Here is a 17,208-nt window from a genome sequence, read left to right as displayed (position 1 = left end):
TGCAAAGTTGTCAAGGGCACTACATTAAATAGTATTTGACACAAGGCTGCTACATAAATAATTCAACAAATATTAATCAGGAGTATTTTTAAACGTTGGAACACAGAGCCGTAGGTTTAAAAAACAGACAGACAAACAAACAACAACACAATAAAACAGTCCCTGCCAGGTCTGGAAGAATTACTGGCAGACTTTTCCTAACTCCGTAGCCTTGAATTCTCTGGATACAGCCTGGGTGTCAGGCCTCCTCTAGGCTTCAGATCTAATCAAGTTCAAAATCCCCAGCGTCTTCTACAAGTTACCAGTGGACACTACTGGTCTCGTGATGTATTTCACCAGCTACCAAGGGAAACTGGATTTTATAATTACAGGGTAGCAGAGCCTGCATGCAATTTTTTTTTTTTTTTTTTTTTTTTTTTTGCTTTCTGCTTATGAAGACCTTTTAGCTAGGTCCCTGCTTTCCCCTTCTGCTTTGTCATAAATCATCACCAGTACCTTTTAGAAGTATTCTCTCAAAGCATTATAGCCAAAATACTTGTTTGGAGCAGAAAGGCTTTGTTTCTTAGAGTGTATTGAAGGGTATTGGATTCTCTTTTCTTGTGCTTTTACAGTGGACACCATTACCAAGGAATGTACATTATCCTGTGTTTGCATTGTTAAGAATTTGAAAACTTGTAAGTTGTGTCATAACAGTCCACCTCTACTTTTGGTCCTTTCTCTCCATGTCATTAGGAACTTTTCCTTAATCAAAGAAAAACCATCTCATCTTCCTTATACCAAAAACAAAAAACAAAAATCAAAACAAAACCAAAAAACCCCATAGCAAAACAAATCAAAAGAAAACAAAACAACCACATAGGAGAGGAAACACAGAAAGAAAAAAGAAAAGGGGCCAGGAGATTTGGTCTAATCTCTGGACTCTCGCCAGTTAGTGCTATAATCTTAGAGAAGACTAATTTCTTAGATCTAAGTTTTTTCTACCTCAGAAATAAGAAGGTTGGAAGAAATTATCTCAAAGTATCTTTCTGCTCTAGGGTTCTAAATGCCACCACATTCAGTACTGTGTATAATGTTTACTACTTATTTACAAGAAAATAACTGGTGTGGATCTCATGACACTCCTTAATAAGTGTGGTAGGCAGCTCACTAGGAAGTTCATTACCATGCAGTGTCACAGATGCTGCCCTTCAAAGCAATAAAAGGGGAGATGAGAATTTTGTGAGTATTCTAGAAACTTCTGATGGCAAATCTTGAAATAAATTCCTATTTTGGGGAAACGGACTTGGCCCAGTGGGTAGGGCGTCCGTCTACCACACCTTGACCCGTGTGGAGCTGGCCTGTGCGCAGTGCTGATGCACGCAAGGAGTGCCCTGCCACACAGGGGTGTCCCCCGCGTAGGGGAGCCCCACGTGCAAGGAGTGCACCGGTAAGGAGAGGTGCCCAGCGCGAAAGAAAGTGCAGCCTGCCCAGGAATGGCGCCGCCCACACTTCCCGGTGCCACTGACGACAACAGAAGCGGACAAAGAAACAAGACGCAGCAAATAGACACAGAGAACAGACAACCGGGGGGGGGGGTGGTGGTGGAATTAAATAAATAAATAAATCTTTGAAAAAAAAAATTCCTATTTTGCTGACATGCAGAATATACACATTATTTATAAAGTTGATAGGTAACAAGAACAGATCAATAGGCCAGAGACTGGTTTAATAAAATGGTCGACTGGAAATCTGTAATGCAAATGCATATACTGCATTGTGACTAGTATAAAGCTGCCTAAACTACACAGGATGCAATTTCAAGCAGTTAGGGGGCCCTCAGCTAAGTGAAACAAGCCCTCTCTCTATTTGGCAAAACTGTGCTAAAAAAGAAGGTGATTAGAGAGACACATAGAAATCAACTCAGTTTGAATGATTGATTAGAGATAGAAATATAAATGTAAAATTTCTTTCTATTTAGGTTTTTTAAATGCCATGGGAAATATGGAAAGAAGGCCTGTCACTGAGGAGCCAGGAACTTAGCTTTGGTAAATACAGAAGCAAAGTAAATGAACAGAACTGGTCTCCATATGGGCATATGACTTGACCTGTGGATCTCAGTACAGAAATGAGATTTCCTGGGCTTTGGAACACTATATTTTTATTCCCATTGGAGTCTGCCTGAGTAGTTCAATTACATGCAGATATGTCCACTGGCAAATTGGCATGTTTAAACTTTTGCTTTCTTTCTGGGTTTCAGGAAACTTGAGCATTTTCTGTTATAAAGAATTCAGTCAGTGAGAATAGAGCTCCCTTTTTTGCATTTTAAAAGAAGGAAACACTTTTTAGGTTAACTTCCAAAGGGTATTAAAAATCCATATTAATGAAAATATGGAAAGAATTTTATTCCATGAACCTTTCAACTCCACTTAAAAACATCTATAATACCGTGGCATCTAATTATCACTCCTACAGCACTTTTTTTTCCCTAAGAGTTCAAAGCAATTTACATAGTTAACTCACTTTGACAGAAGAGATCACTTAATAGGATAAAAGAAACTGAGGCACATAAAAATTAAGAAGCGTGGTCAATGTTACACCATTGGTAATGAAGGATATGAAATTTACCTCTTGGTGTAGGAACAAGGTAATGTGGTTGAATCAAATTCTTCCACTTAAATTCTGTATGATGTCAAAATTCACATAACTTCTCTGAGCCTCACTAACTCTGTAAAACTACATAACCCTCCTTGTCCAAGGATACTCTAAGGCTCAGCGGCACAGAGATAATAAAGGTAATAGAGTTTGATAAGTTATAAAATGCAACACCTATAAAATATGCAATGCTTAATTCTTCTATAGAACTCGTAAGGATACAGTAGACTCTCTGATACATGGACTTTTTATTAATGGTTTCCTTAAAAAACAATTTAAATGTACATGTATCCCGACCATTTTCCCCAATACTGAGATCCCAGCTTTAGTTATAGTGGTTGGATCATGAGGAGGAATCTGAACAGGAATCACATGTTCCTTAGGGCAAAGGAGCTAAAACAGTCTGTAGAGTGAGAACAGACAAACACTGGGGATGGCTAAGGTCAGGATTAGAATCACATCAATCACCAGATACCTGGAGCAAGTGCAAGGACATTGTTAGGGGGACAGAGCAAGGGGTTAGTAACTGAAGGTACCAGTAATAGATAAGGAGAAAGTAAAAACGAAACTGAAACAATGGTATTCCAGATGCAGACTTGAACAACAAAGAAACCAGGAAAGTTTTAAATGGAGGTTGGTTACTTGGCACAGGAATAGCTCTGCATAGGTGGAGGTGTACAGTACGCTAGATGATAGCAACTACAGATCACAAAACCAAGAAGGGGTTGAGAGCTACAAAGGACAGTACAGCAGGCCATGGTAATGTATAAAATAATACAAGAAAGCAGAGAGGTATATCTGAGGAAACTGAAGGCTGGTAGGAATTATAAGAATATAGTGCAGGTTGTAGAATCGACTAACTCTAGGCAGAAATGGGGCATAGCACTTCCCAGGTCCAGCGGGTTTTCCTTCTGATGGCCTCTCAGTACCATCAGTAAGCTAGAAACAGGCTACCTAGGGGATGGTCCATCAGACAACAAACAAGGAAGCAGCAGAACTGTTAACTGGGAGAGACAAAGGGCACATACAGTCTCCGTCTCTGCTCCTGATCATGACAAGGTACATTTCTTCTGTCATCATAATCTTAATAGAATGATGTGGCTGAACTTCTTTCCAATATCTGGAAAGATTCAGGAAATCCAAAGTCTCAGAGAGAGAAACCAGGAGAGTGGCAGTGTTTAATCATCTCTTGGCTGTCAGTGAATGCATCCCTGCCCTTGGGTGGAGAGCTGTAACCCTCAAATCTGGTCCTTATGTCAGGAGATGAATGATGCTGCCACCATTTTTACTAACAGGGTCTTAAAGGACAACAAACACAGTAACTTCTACCAGGTGGATTGGGTGAAGTCATGCCTGAATATTTGGATAGAGCTTCAAGTGTACATCAAGGAATGTCATACCACAGGTCTTACTTGCAGCAAAACATGCCCATTTGCATCAACTGCACTGGCTCAGTCTGTCTCTCACCTGAGCTTGGCCTTCCTCCACTCCTTCCTCCTCCGCCTCCTCCAGTACCACCTCCACTGTCTGTTAGTGAAGGCAGAAAAGAGAAGTCCTCTCCTCCACACTCAGCTTCACTTGCTCAGCTCAACCAAGGAAAAGCAATTATGAAGGGGCTCTGGCATGTCAGAGATGACAAGAACACACACAAAAATCCCAACCCAAACGCTCAAGGAGGACAGGCTCAATCTCCAACCAAAGTCATTCTCCAGACTCCATTTCTCTCAAATACGTTTGATTTGAAAGGAAAGAAATGGAGTGTGGAATACCAAGAGGACAGGGATGGCCTTGTGATTTCAGACACTGAACTGAAGCAAGTAGCTTACACTTTCAAAAACAACAAATCTACTGTGCACATGAAAGGAAAAATAAATTCTATTACATTGACAACTGTAAGAAGTTTGGCCTTGTATTTGACAATGTGGTTGGAATTGTGGAGTCATCAATTCCAAGGACATTCAAATTCAGGTAACGGGAAAAGTGCCAGCAATTTCCATTACTAAGGCAGAAGAATGCCAGATAAACCTCAGTGAAGGAAGACACCTTAGACTGTGAGGTTTTTGAGTGCCAACTCATCTGAAACAAATATACTTATCCCTCAGGATGGTGATTGTAGGCATTTCCCATTCTTGAACAGTTCAAAACAGCATGGATAAACATATACACACACATAATTAAAAAAACAAATAAATAAAAAGAAGAGACAGCATGGGATGTATCCACATCAGTCAGTAAACCTGCAGAGATTATGGACTAATCTCCAGAGACCAAATCCTGTCACCTGATGAACCCCCCATGTCAAATAAAATAATATAAAGTTAATTAAATTAAAATTTAAAAAGCAATATTAACGACTTAGATGTTACAGTAGCACCCACTGCTTTAGTTTGGGTCTCCAATAATGCTGGGCTATAGAAAAAGCAACATTTTGGCGTGCTTTACGGGCATTTTGAAGTATTTAATTTTTCTTCATGATTTGCCTTTGTGTTTGATTTTCATTCCACAGTATGACTTGTGAGCATTACAGATTTAAAGAGGGAAAACCAATTCTATTTCCTTCATATCATTAACACAATAACTGATAGGTAAAAAAAATATTGCATGACTCATTTTCACACTTATGTTTAATTGCTCATAGAAAAATAAAAATTTTGAGAACCTAAGGTGTATATTTTTACCTTTTAGACAATTTAATTGTGATGTAGTAACAGTGTTCCCTGAGAAGTGTAGGATTTCGTTCTTATTTTTCTCTGTTCACCTTTGTCAGCATGAATACACTGTCAGATGAATACATGTTTCACCTCCATTTTTTTTTAAATAAGAAAATTCCATATTCAGGGCCAAATTTAGTTTCTTGGTCTGTGGAACACCTATAGTCTTTATAGTTACTGAAAATCAAAAGTAAATTTAATTACACATCTTGAATTTTTTCTATGTCATATTTGCATATTTTGATGCCACAGATGGGAAGAAGCCATTTCATCGATAACTATGTAATACCTCACACTGTCGCTTTAAGATCATGCTCAATTTTTTTCCAGTTTTGAGCTTGTTAAGTAGCAGATGCCTTGTAAATGACATCTTTATGTTCTATCATAAACTAATTTCTTCTTCTCCACTTGCTGAACTTGCTAACCAGTCTCAAAAATGAACATGGAAAAGCTAGAGCTATACTGCTGCTTTTTCCACAAAAATTAAGGAATTATTTGTTCGTTTGGCTTGGTGCTCCTATTTTGTATTTTTGATAGTATATGCTTTTTCAACACAAAAGTAACTAGGATAGTCCTTTGTATCTTTTGAGTCCATAGTGCTGAAAAATGTGCAACTTCTTGGGTCGCATGTAATGATTTATAGTGTAATGCTTACAGACCCAATACAAGCATCTCTATTGTGCACTTTACAATCTTTGGTATATATCAATTCTGGTTGTTTTTTTAAAAATACCTTCTATATCCATATTGTATTCAAGTTCCTAATGCCCATATAATAAAATTTTGCTCTAAAAGTTTTGTACACATGAATAATGTAGCTTTAGGAAATACCATTTTTCAACTGCAAACTTATTCTGAAATAAAGTAAAACGTTAACTGTTTTAAAAGCCCTGATGGAAAAATAAAAGAATTAGTTCAGTTAGAGCTAGGAATACACACATCTTGGTCATATTTTATTTTTTTAATCCCTTAGTGCTATGGGAAAAATTATGACTTTATATTTTTTAATGGTAATAGTGGAAGCATATAGAAATCACCAAATAAAAGAAAACGGATAGTTTGGTTGCTCCTTTGCTCCACTAGAAGTTAAGAAAATGTTCTAATTATGAGCCCTCCACTTATTAATAAAAGTAAATTCAAATAAATCTATGAACTAACTCAAATTCCAACCAATGTATTAACACGAAAAGAAAAAAATTCTCAGTGATTATTTCTGAGTGGTAGAATTAGCATTGTTACTCTGAGGTATTAACTAAAGTAAATGAATAACGAGGCGATATTCTAATTCCTCTCCAGTGAGCATGAGCACCCGGATTCTCGACGTGGAAGGGCCATATGGACTTTTTCAGGAGAGGTTTGGTAAAAAACTCTATAGTCCCGGGTTTGCTGTATCAGGATGATCTACTCCTGCAATATTTTAGCCTTACTAACTGTACAGCAATGAACATCCCTAGTAACCTGTGTTCTTGAAGCATCATCTCTCTGCAGATTAAACCACAGCTATAAGAGATTGCTTCAGTATTTCTTTTCATCCTAATCCAAATTTCAGCTCTTAACACTAGGCTGTCAGTTCAATTTCAAAAAGAGGAAAATCAATTTTCTAAGTTAATAACCATTAAGATGAGCAAGTATTTGTAATTTAAGCAATTCAGATCTGACTGCCTAATGTTAAGATCATCGGAATGATGATTTTATTAACCAGGGTCTGTACTTTAATCAATCTACATTGCTCATTAAGGAATTGTACACCTCTGATTTTTAAAACATCTTCTAGTTACTCATTTGGTCACTTTTAACACTGTTTTATAAACTGCTAATGATTCCCCTTTGTCTAGTATTTTCTTCAGGAATTTGGCCCCAATATTTAGAGTTTAAAGATTAAATTCTCTTAGTTCTGCTCAAGAAGGATCAATAAGAGTAATGTGGCATATAGTTTTTAAATTCTTTGGTACTATCCTAAACACAATAATTTTAAGACTGCTTTGATTGTATTATTAGTAAATTGCCACTTACAAAGAAATTAGACATTATGCCTTCTTTTCCCACATTTTAAAAGCAATTCAGTTAGATTCTAAATGTGGTTCTAAGTACAGTTAGATTAGTGCCAAAAGAAGGAGGGCAGCTGGCCACTAAGAATATAAATAATCACTGCCAAGATACTCACCTCCAGTTTGCCTGTTATTGCTGTGATATGGAAGAGAGTGTGAGAAACCAGACAAAACTTGTCAAAAATAATATAATAAAGTCATTGATTTTCTTCTAAAGGTATGAGATTAACATATAATTCACTCCTGGTTCTATACGTTGAAGGGAAGGGAAATATGATCAAAATTATGGAGGATTCATTGCTCTATTTTTCTAGAACAGTTTTCAGTTTGTTCATAATTACCTAGAAAAGTTGGAAAAAAAGCCCCATGTGAAATGTAAATTCAATTTTCTGGCTCAGACATCTATATCTAAATACCCGATGGCAGAATATTTGCTTGTGACTAACCCTAGTCACTGAAATTATTAATTTGGCTGATTTATGCAGTAACATGTTGTAAAATACTATTCTTCTATATAGCAATATTTTATCATGACTAGTGAAGATTTAAAACACACAACTTATGTTAAAAATACCCAAGTTCGGTCTTTTCTAACAGAATAGAGTCCACTCGGTCAGGATTTATTTCATCATTATCATCAGACACACACTGAAGTTTGCTGGGTGGGGGATGTGAGTGTGTTTGGATGAAGTGGTTTGGTGCTTTCTTGAAAAATCTTGTTTTTTCCCCAGAAAAGTTTATCTCTAACAGTTAAATATGAACCTGGAGGTTAAAGGATTATACCTTTTTATATCTGTTGAAAAAAATTCCACTTCGCTAACTTCTTGCCAAATTGGTACAATCAAATTTATTTCGAGAGGAATTAAACATTTTCCACCTACCAGATGAAGGCACAGCAAACACACCCAATCACAAAGCCATTTATCGTGCTATTCCCAGTTCTACAGGCAAAGTCACGCATTAGCGTGTCTACCACTGAGAGTGGTGACTTCCAATTAGGTGGCATGGCAGGGGGCAGGGGTAAATCAGCATCTTCATTTCCAGATAACATCCTGAAGCAAGCAGTGCTACTTAATATATTGCAACAGCCAGGAGGCTAATATTGCTCCAAACTTTCTGGAAAATTTTAATTGTGACATTTTAAAATAGATCCCAAAGGGAGAAATTACACTTTCCTAAACATCTTTGTCACATAGATATGAATTTTGTAACTTAAATGCAGAAGAAAATTAAACTAAAATAGTCTGGGAACAGCAATGTGCCTTAGTTTAAGCTGCATTCTGCTAGAGTACAGATCAACTGATTATAGAATATCAACCTATTGCCTTTTTGCCCTGTCAGGAAGCTGCAGCTGGTGACCCTGTTTTCTGGTGCATAGTTTAGAGAAATGAACAGATTTCAGTGGTATATTTTTAAGGAATGCTTTTATTCTATGGAAGTGACTAAGATTGTAGTTTTGGCAGATGCATAAGAGATTTAGAGAGTGATGGTTGAAAAGGTCATTTGTAGGCTGGCTAAAATGTGTATATAAACGATTTAAGAGCTTAAGACTACACCAGCTTCACAAGAAAAAAATAAAACTTAAGTTCTCTTTCATGTAAGATATATTAAATTTCTAAAAATTTATTTATATTTAACACTCAATATCTATTATGGAAAGAGCAATGTCTTTGGACTGGGAAGTTCAGGATTGAAATAATTGCTTTGGATTTTTGACAAATCATCATTTCTCACAGTTTCGGTTTTCTTTATATAATGGATATGAGACTATGTGCCACACTGAATTCAGAGGTTCAGATATGAAAATGTACATGAAAACACTTTGTATACATTTTAAGGGTCTAAACTTAACAAAAAAAGCACGATCAGCCTCTGAAATTTTCACAAAATTCACTATTTTATTAGGTAAAATAAGTTTTGTCTTTGTAGCAGTTTGGGATTATTTATGAATCTCAAAAAGAGGAAGATTATATTTGTAAATAAATCTGTTTCTCTGAGTGTGATCCCCTTTGTTTTTATTACATTCAGGAGGGGTCTTTAAGTAAGTTTACTTGAAGAAATCAATTTAGGGCTTCTTATGGGGCTACGTTATTAAAGCCTGACTCAGTTTGAGTCCCCGCCTCTCTGGTGGGCTGATATAAATGGACACCCACTCTAGAAGATACACAGGAAGAGAGAGCTCTGTCATTTTTGATCCTGGGACCCTGGGGAGAGATGCGCCATTGGCCTGATAATTTGCAGCTGACCTTGGGAAGACAGCCAAGACTGATATAGAAGGCCTGGAAAGAAATGAGCCCTCTGCCAGGAGAGAGAGGAGGCCCCGAGAGACGAGCCCTGTGCCAGCCTCCAGCTGAGATTGGGAAGAAGTGGAGCCCACAGAGCCTCAGAGGAAGAGGAAGCCAGAGCGGAGGGCTGGGACCAGCCAGAGGTCAGCGCCATCTTGCATCGACACGTGGCAGCTGACTAGTGGAAAGCAACCTAGAGTTGGACTCTTTAGGCCCTTGTAACTCTAAGCTTCTACCCCAAATAAATATCTTTTATAAAAGCCAACAGATTTCTGGTACTTTGCATGGGCACCCCTTTGGCAGACTAAGACGTTCTTCAAAAAATATGAAATTGGAGATCCTGGCTAGATAAAGTGAGATGTACTTAGAAGAAGAGGGTAAAGGGGTGATTCTCAGCCGCAGGAATTCTGCCTCAGCAGGTCCCCCAGCATCTCACATGGAAATCACTGCATGGCACCACTGCTTGTGAGTGGTTTATCTGCTCAAGTGCAGACCCAAGCATTCCCTCTCCTTGTTTTCCATCAGCGGGTCACCTGGCCCCTAGAGGCGTGCATCAGGACACCTGAGTTCCTTCTCTGTTACACACTATATTACGTCACCCTTCCATAATTCTGCTCATTGACTTTACTCCTCTTTGCTCCTCTACCAGGAGTTTTCTGAAAAATACATCACTGTACTTCTCAGTGTTGTGCCCTAATGTGGAATCACTGAGCCCTTAATCCTGTCTCACTGTAAGAATATTCTGCAAAATGGAGCACAAGCTTTGACATCAGAGATCTAAGTTTAAATCCTATTTCCACACTTCCTCACTGGGAGAACCTGGGCAAGCCTCAGAGTGCTTCTCTTTATGTACCAAAATGGATCATTAATTCTTATCTTTCAAAGTTATTTTGAAAATGTAAACAGCCATTGTATAAAAAGTCCTAAGAACAGCGACTGGCATGTGACAAATTTTCCACAAAGCTTCCCTTTAGCTATGGCTAGGATGGTACTGTGGCTGTTTCATGTTTTCTTGATGATGCTTTGTTCTCTGTTTTACATACAATGTTTCTTGCATGTTATCACTTGTTCATCACGTCTTGGACATCTGGATGATTCCCCCTGCCTTCCCCTTACTGTGAAAGATAGAGTAATAATCCCCCCAACTTGGCTACAATCTAATCCCTGGCATCTGTGAATATGTTAGGTTACATGGCCAAGAGGAAGCAGGGGGGGAGACTGAAATAAAGTTGCTCATCAGCTGACTGTGAAATAGGGAGATTATCATAATTATCCAGGTGGTCCCAACGTAATCACAGGGCCCTTAAATGTGAATGGAGGAAGCAGAAGCAGTCAGCAGGAGGGACGTGACAATAGGGGCAGGGGCAGGGAGAGGCTACATTGCTGGCTTTGAAGATAATGGGAAAGGGACCATGAGCCAAGAAATGTGGGCAGCCTCCAGAAGCTGGAGAAATGGAATGGAGGATTCTCCTCTACAGCCTCTGGAAAGCAAGACAGCCCTGCCAACAACTTGATTTTAGCCCACTGATAGCCATGTTGAGCTTCTATCCTATAGAGACACAAGATAATAGATTGGTGTTGTTTCTTCTGCTTTATTTGTGGTAATTTGTTACAGCAGCAACAGAAGCCTAATACACTTCAGTTCTCCACAACAGCACCCTGCAAAATCCTGGCACATAGTAGGTGTTCAATAAATACAAAACCTAACCTTACGCCACACCTTTGCCATGCTAGAAAGAAAACAAAGAGTATGAAGACTGGGCAGACAAGTAAACTGTGTTTCTAAAGCTCTGAGATCAAGAAAATGTCTATCTTAACTGTAAGATGTGATACTTTTATTGCTATTCTTTTAAAGAGAGTATTAATGAAAGGATACAAGCTTTGGAGTCATCTAGACCAGGGCTAGAACCCCAGGTTTAATTCTATGTCTATAGACTCAATACAGTCTTTGTGACAGATGCATCACCTTGTGTGGGTTCCTACCCACCTAAAATTGGAAGCTATTTTACAATTCCAGCTATCTGTACAATTCCATATGACCATGAACCTCTGCTCCACAAGCAACCACACTGCCTTACCGAGATGTTACAGGAAATCGTGGGGTTGATAAACATTTCACTACGATGTGCCTCTTGGGAAGAGACATGGTGCAGGGGAGGGGAGCGCAAGCAGCTGAAATGTGACCTGGTGCTGGCATCCAAAGGCTGACCCCAGCAGATCCCAGCTCTGCTGTGACACTCCCTCCACAAATGGTCACAGCCACAAATGAACAGTCCAGAGTCTGTCCCACACTCTTAAAAGGTTACTTGACTCGTTATATCACTAATTTCAGAATTGCAGCTCTGCTGGGGACGTCCCGCGCCTGGGAGTCCCAAGCCACGTGTATCATTGCCAAATGTCCAAGAAGCTTAAATCCAGCAGGAGGGCAGACATCCTGAGTTTGGGAAGAATTTGAATAGGCCATGGAAAAAACCCAGACCTCCCCTCAGCAGCAAACATTGATAAAAATGTCTTTCTTGTGCTGTTGTACTATGAATTAAAATTATATATCTCAAGTACTAGTACTTAGCCAAGCATCATGTAAGTAATCACTAAAAGAGTTTTATTTTAAGAGTACCAGCTACTAATAACCCTGGAGCTGGAGCCACTACTTCTATTACTCTAACAAAATCTGCAAAGGAAATGGCTGAACTGTGCCATTCTCCAAATTCTCTGAGTGCCTAAGAAAAGGACAGTTAATTGGCTCACTAGACTCAGAAGGGCACTTCAGAGAGAACCTCTCCTGATAAGCCACTTGGAAAACACCCAAGTTGACTGCAAGATTACACTTCTACTTTTATAGATGATATAACAATCCAGAAGGTAGAATACCCACCCTCACATGCCCCTGGCTAATGCCAATGTGTGAAATCACTGAATTATGCCAGTATAATACAAAAATCAATATCAAAAGCTCAAGAAAAACGGGTGCATTTTAAAAAATATAAATAGTAACAGCAATAGTTTCACTATAGCGTTGTGCAGGGAAAAAAAGACACCTTGAAGCCATATGGCTACTGCTTTAAATCATCAAAAAATAATTAAAACAAGCAACACCCAAGCAGACTACAACCACACATAAGCCTAGATTCAATGAGTTGTGGAAAATGCAATAAACTAAACAAATCACATATTCCTATTAATTAATGGACTGTAAAAGACTTCCAGGTGGCTTAAGTAAACAACTTTTATTAGAGAAGAAAAGTTTTTGGTAATTATGAGATAAATATAATTTATCTTAGCTACTTTTATCTAAAAATTTTGATGTTTCTGCCTCATTGTAAATGAATATTTGCACTACTGAAAATGTTATTTCCCAATTATTTTATATCAAATTATATTAATATATCTCTTTTCAATTATTTTATACCAGATCATATTCATGTTGGGCTATAGATATAATAATTATAAGCTTATAAGCCAGAAAGATTTTCTCTTTGAAAGTGAAATATTTGATTAACTTCTATATTATTATATCTACTTTAATATTTAAATCTCACATATAAATATTAAATATTAAAAAGAGGTTATTGGAAAAGCTCTTAGTACAACTGGCATTCTTTTGTTAAACCAAGACACATTTATTATGTCCTAGTGGCTGCTATGGCCCAGTGCTTTCATTCTTAAGGATCTAAAGGTTTTTGTCCATTTTTATTCTCATGGTAGACACATACAATAGTTAGAATGTATGAAAATTGCTACAGTATACCAACTGCTAAGAAAGCATAGAGGGAGGTGGTTTCACAAAGGGCATGGCACTAAAGGTGACATTCAAAGCAAACTTTGAAGGCAGAATAAGTGTTCTCGAGGTGGACAGAGAGACGGAAGACACGTTCTACAACCCCTGGCACAAAGTAGGTGTTTGTTAATATTTGAATTTCTGATATCTGTTATAGAGATCAAGGGGGAGGCACCTGTGTTGATTCTAAAAAGTTCAAAAATGCTATCACAGTATTTGCAGCATTTATATCTGCTAGTGGAGACAATAATTGTGGTACGTGAAAACTGCTTCAAGAGAAGAGTACAGACTTCATATATTTATATGTAAATTATTAAATGAGAAACACAGAAAAGATTCTATTGCCTCATTTCATTAGTTTGCTAATGCATTAGTGCCATATCAAATTTCTAAAAATGTTAATGCAAACTTCAATATGAAACACGTTGAAGGAAAGCAGTGAATTTAGACAAAAAACAATTATACTAAGGAGACGTATTGTAGGATTCCATTTATATAAGATGTAAATTTATATCCATTTATGATGATGAAATTAGATTAGTGGTTATGTAGGTTTGAGAAAGGAATGCTAAGGAGTGTGGAGTCTTTCTTTCTGGAGTAATGAAATTGTTCTAATATTTTTGAGATGATGAATGTACAACATAGTGATTATACTAAAAGCATTGATTATACACTTTGGGGAGATCATATGGTATGTGAATATATCTCAATAAAACGGCTTAATTGTGCAAGAAGAGCCAGAAACAGCAGTTGTGTAAAGCAAGGGAAACAGAGAGAGATTGACAGGGGAGGAATTTCTTGTTTGTCTGTTTTATATTATTATTATTGAAATAATGAAAATGCTCTCATAATGATTGAAATGTTTGCCCAACTTGGTGTTCAATCAATAGGATATCAAACACTACTGATTGTGCACTTCGATGGAATTGTTTGCTTTATTCACATGTATCAATAAAATTGCTTTCTTTAAAAAATCTATCTCCACTAGGAAGTTCAGGGAAGCTGTGAGGAACTGTGGTTGGCTGACCTAGGAGGGGGCCTTGAGAAGATGCAGGAGGTTGAACCGTCTAAGGGATAACAAGATCGTGGTGGAGAGGCCTCTTTGTGGCATCAAGGCTACATGTGGATGGAGCATGGGGTCACAGAGGCTCAGGGAATGCACAGCCCGAGGCCAGGCGGCTAGGGTGGACCGTCCGGGGCCACAGCTCGCAGGATGGCACTGGAAGACATGCAGCCGGAGGGTCCCCCAAAGCTGCAGAGGCCGAGGAGGAAAGAGGGGGAGGCTGGGGATTCCAGAGGCTCAAACAGGGTCCCGCCATAAGCTGTGGGTAGAGGGGAAATGAAGGCCACTCGACTAGGGCCAAGTGACAGAACCGCCCAATCCAGGTAAGACAGCCCCTCCTAACACTGCCTGTTTTAAATGATCATTTTCTGTTTTCCGGAGTAACTTAATGCAGGGCTTTGAAAAATGCATGAACCGTTCAACCATCTTCTCCGTTCATGGTTTTCAAGCTGTCACATCAAAGTCCTAGAACGCCGGCAGCCGCGCCCTGGCCTCGGGGGGCGGTCAGCGCGAGGCTGGCCACGCTTCCCACCAGGCGGCCAGGAGGCGGGCCGGCGGGCGCTCTCCTTTCTCGTTCTTCTTCCTCCCTCTGCACTAATTACCACCTAACAGTACATGAAATCTACAGCTGGGTTTCCTTTTTGCTGCTTCCCCCGCCCCTGCCCCCGGTAGAACACCAGCTCTGGGGCACGAGGGCGGCTGTCTGCATTACTGATGTTCGTGTTCCAAGGCCTCCAAGAGTTCCTGGAACACGGGGAGTGGCCATCCCTATTTACTGAATGAGTGAAAGAGTAAACGCGCCGCAGCAGCAGGCTTCTGGTTTGTATTTTGTATTTACCAGAAAGATTTTCTTCGAAGGAAGATGTTTTTTTCCAATTAAAAAGTCTGAAAAAAAAAATCATACAATACCATTTACAAGAGATTATTTAAATATACCTACTACTATCGTGAAACACTATTTCAACCTTAGAAACTTGAGGATTTCTCAACTGAAGTGCTGTGAAGCTGATTAATCTTGAATATGAGAATGTGACCATTTAAGCATCCAGGATGGCTAGAAGGTCAGCCCTTTTCTTGCTGTTGCTTTTCCTGTATTACTTTTATTTTTAAATTTTCTTTATTTTTTAAATTTACTGAAGTATATCACTCATACATAAACATACATAAACAGTAAGTGTATGGTAATAGCTGTGAACTTACAAAACAAACATACATTACATCACACAGGGCTCTCGTACCTCACCCTACCACCAATACCTTGCATTATCGTGAAACATTTTTAACTAACGATTCAAGAGCATCCTCAAAATATTACTACTAACCAAACTTTCTTAGCCATTTTCCCCCCAACCTAGCCTATTAGTATTATTACTATATCATTTATACTTGAACATACATGACCAATATGATGTATGGCACCCCTGTATGATGTTATGCATGCTTGCTTTGTAAGTCCTATCCTATATATTTAATACATAAACAAAACATGCTTATTATAAACAATGAAGATAACTTTAAAAATAATCATTCCACCTAGCACAGAGAATAACTGACACTCTGGTATAAATCTTTTTCTTTTCATATTTATGAATTTTAATACAAAAATAGGAGCATAATAAACATGCAGTTTTTTCCCTTGGAAATCTAATATTATGAATATCTAATTTTAATTTGAAGTAGATATGTTCTGCAATATAATTTTTGTCAGCAGAGGAATAGTTCACTGAATTAGTACATCATAATATATTTAATTAATCCCAAGTGTCAGAAGTTTAGGTGTTCCCTAACTATTATAAAATGCCTATAACTAATATTCTTATAGTGAAATTTTTGGACAATAATAACCTTATAGTGAAAATTTCATACTTATCTCCATTAATTCTTTAAGATAAATTTCCAAAAGTGGAATTTATGGTCCAAGTTTATGCTTATTTTAAGGCTTTTCCTGGGTTACAATTTGCCTGCCAGGAAAAAGAAAAAGAAAAACAATACTAACCTACACTTGCATTTATGTTACGGCCAGGGAGATACAGAATTTTCTGAAAGAAACCCAGGCTTTTAGTTGGAGAGAGATCCCAGCCATGACTACAAAGTACAAAGGCAAGAGAAAGCTTATGGCTTCTACAATTCATTTGGAGATAAATGGAATTGATTTCCACGTGGTGGGTGGTTGCGGTTCTCACTAGTTCTATGGACATGGCTCCAAGGATTCTCGAGCTCCACAGGCTATGGAAAGAAACAGGCTCAATCACGCTGGGAGGCAGCTCTCCTGGGGCCCTGATGATGGGTTGAGCAACAAAGCAGATGCATTAAGAAAAAAAATTATTATTTTCTAACCCACTAAAAGACCTGAAGTTTCAGATAAACATAGAGCAAAAACTACTTTATTAATTTTTGTTCTTTTTTTTCCAAATTCTACTCAATTTATTCATTTTTAAAAAAATATTACATTCAAAAAATATGAGGTCCCCATTCACCCCACACTCTCCCCGATCATCATGACACATCCATTGCATCTGGTGAGTACATCTCTGGGCATCGCTGAAGGGTGAAGTGAGAAGTACTAGAGAGAGAGAATGTGCCATGGTAGAAAGAACAGGGCATTGGAGAGGGGGCTACATTAAATGAACTGCATTCATTCAAATTAACTCCGGTTCTAGTTTAGCATGCACACTATTTTCTAAGTGTCCTA

At 38.3% G+C, this 17,208-nt stretch overlaps 1 protein-coding gene and 1 pseudogene across 2 annotated transcripts in view; one reads left to right on the top strand and one right to left on the bottom strand.

The window, feature by feature from the left end:
- Nucleotides 1–17,208, bottom strand: part of CNTN5 (contactin 5) — a 1,236,361-nt gene that overhangs the window by 426,086 nt on the left and 793,067 nt on the right. The window lies entirely within an intron of this gene.
- Nucleotides 3,321–4,787, top strand: LOC139437703 (adenylyl cyclase-associated protein 2-like; annotated as a pseudogene).

Source organism: Dasypus novemcinctus, chromosome 27 (genome assembly GCF_030445035.2).
Source record: "Dasypus novemcinctus isolate mDasNov1 chromosome 27, mDasNov1.1.hap2, whole genome shotgun sequence".
Classification (NCBI taxonomy): Eukaryota; Metazoa; Chordata; class Mammalia; order Cingulata; family Dasypodidae; genus Dasypus; species Dasypus novemcinctus.
The sequence above is the reverse complement of the archived record's forward strand: the minus strand, read 5'-3'. Positions and strand labels throughout refer to the sequence as shown.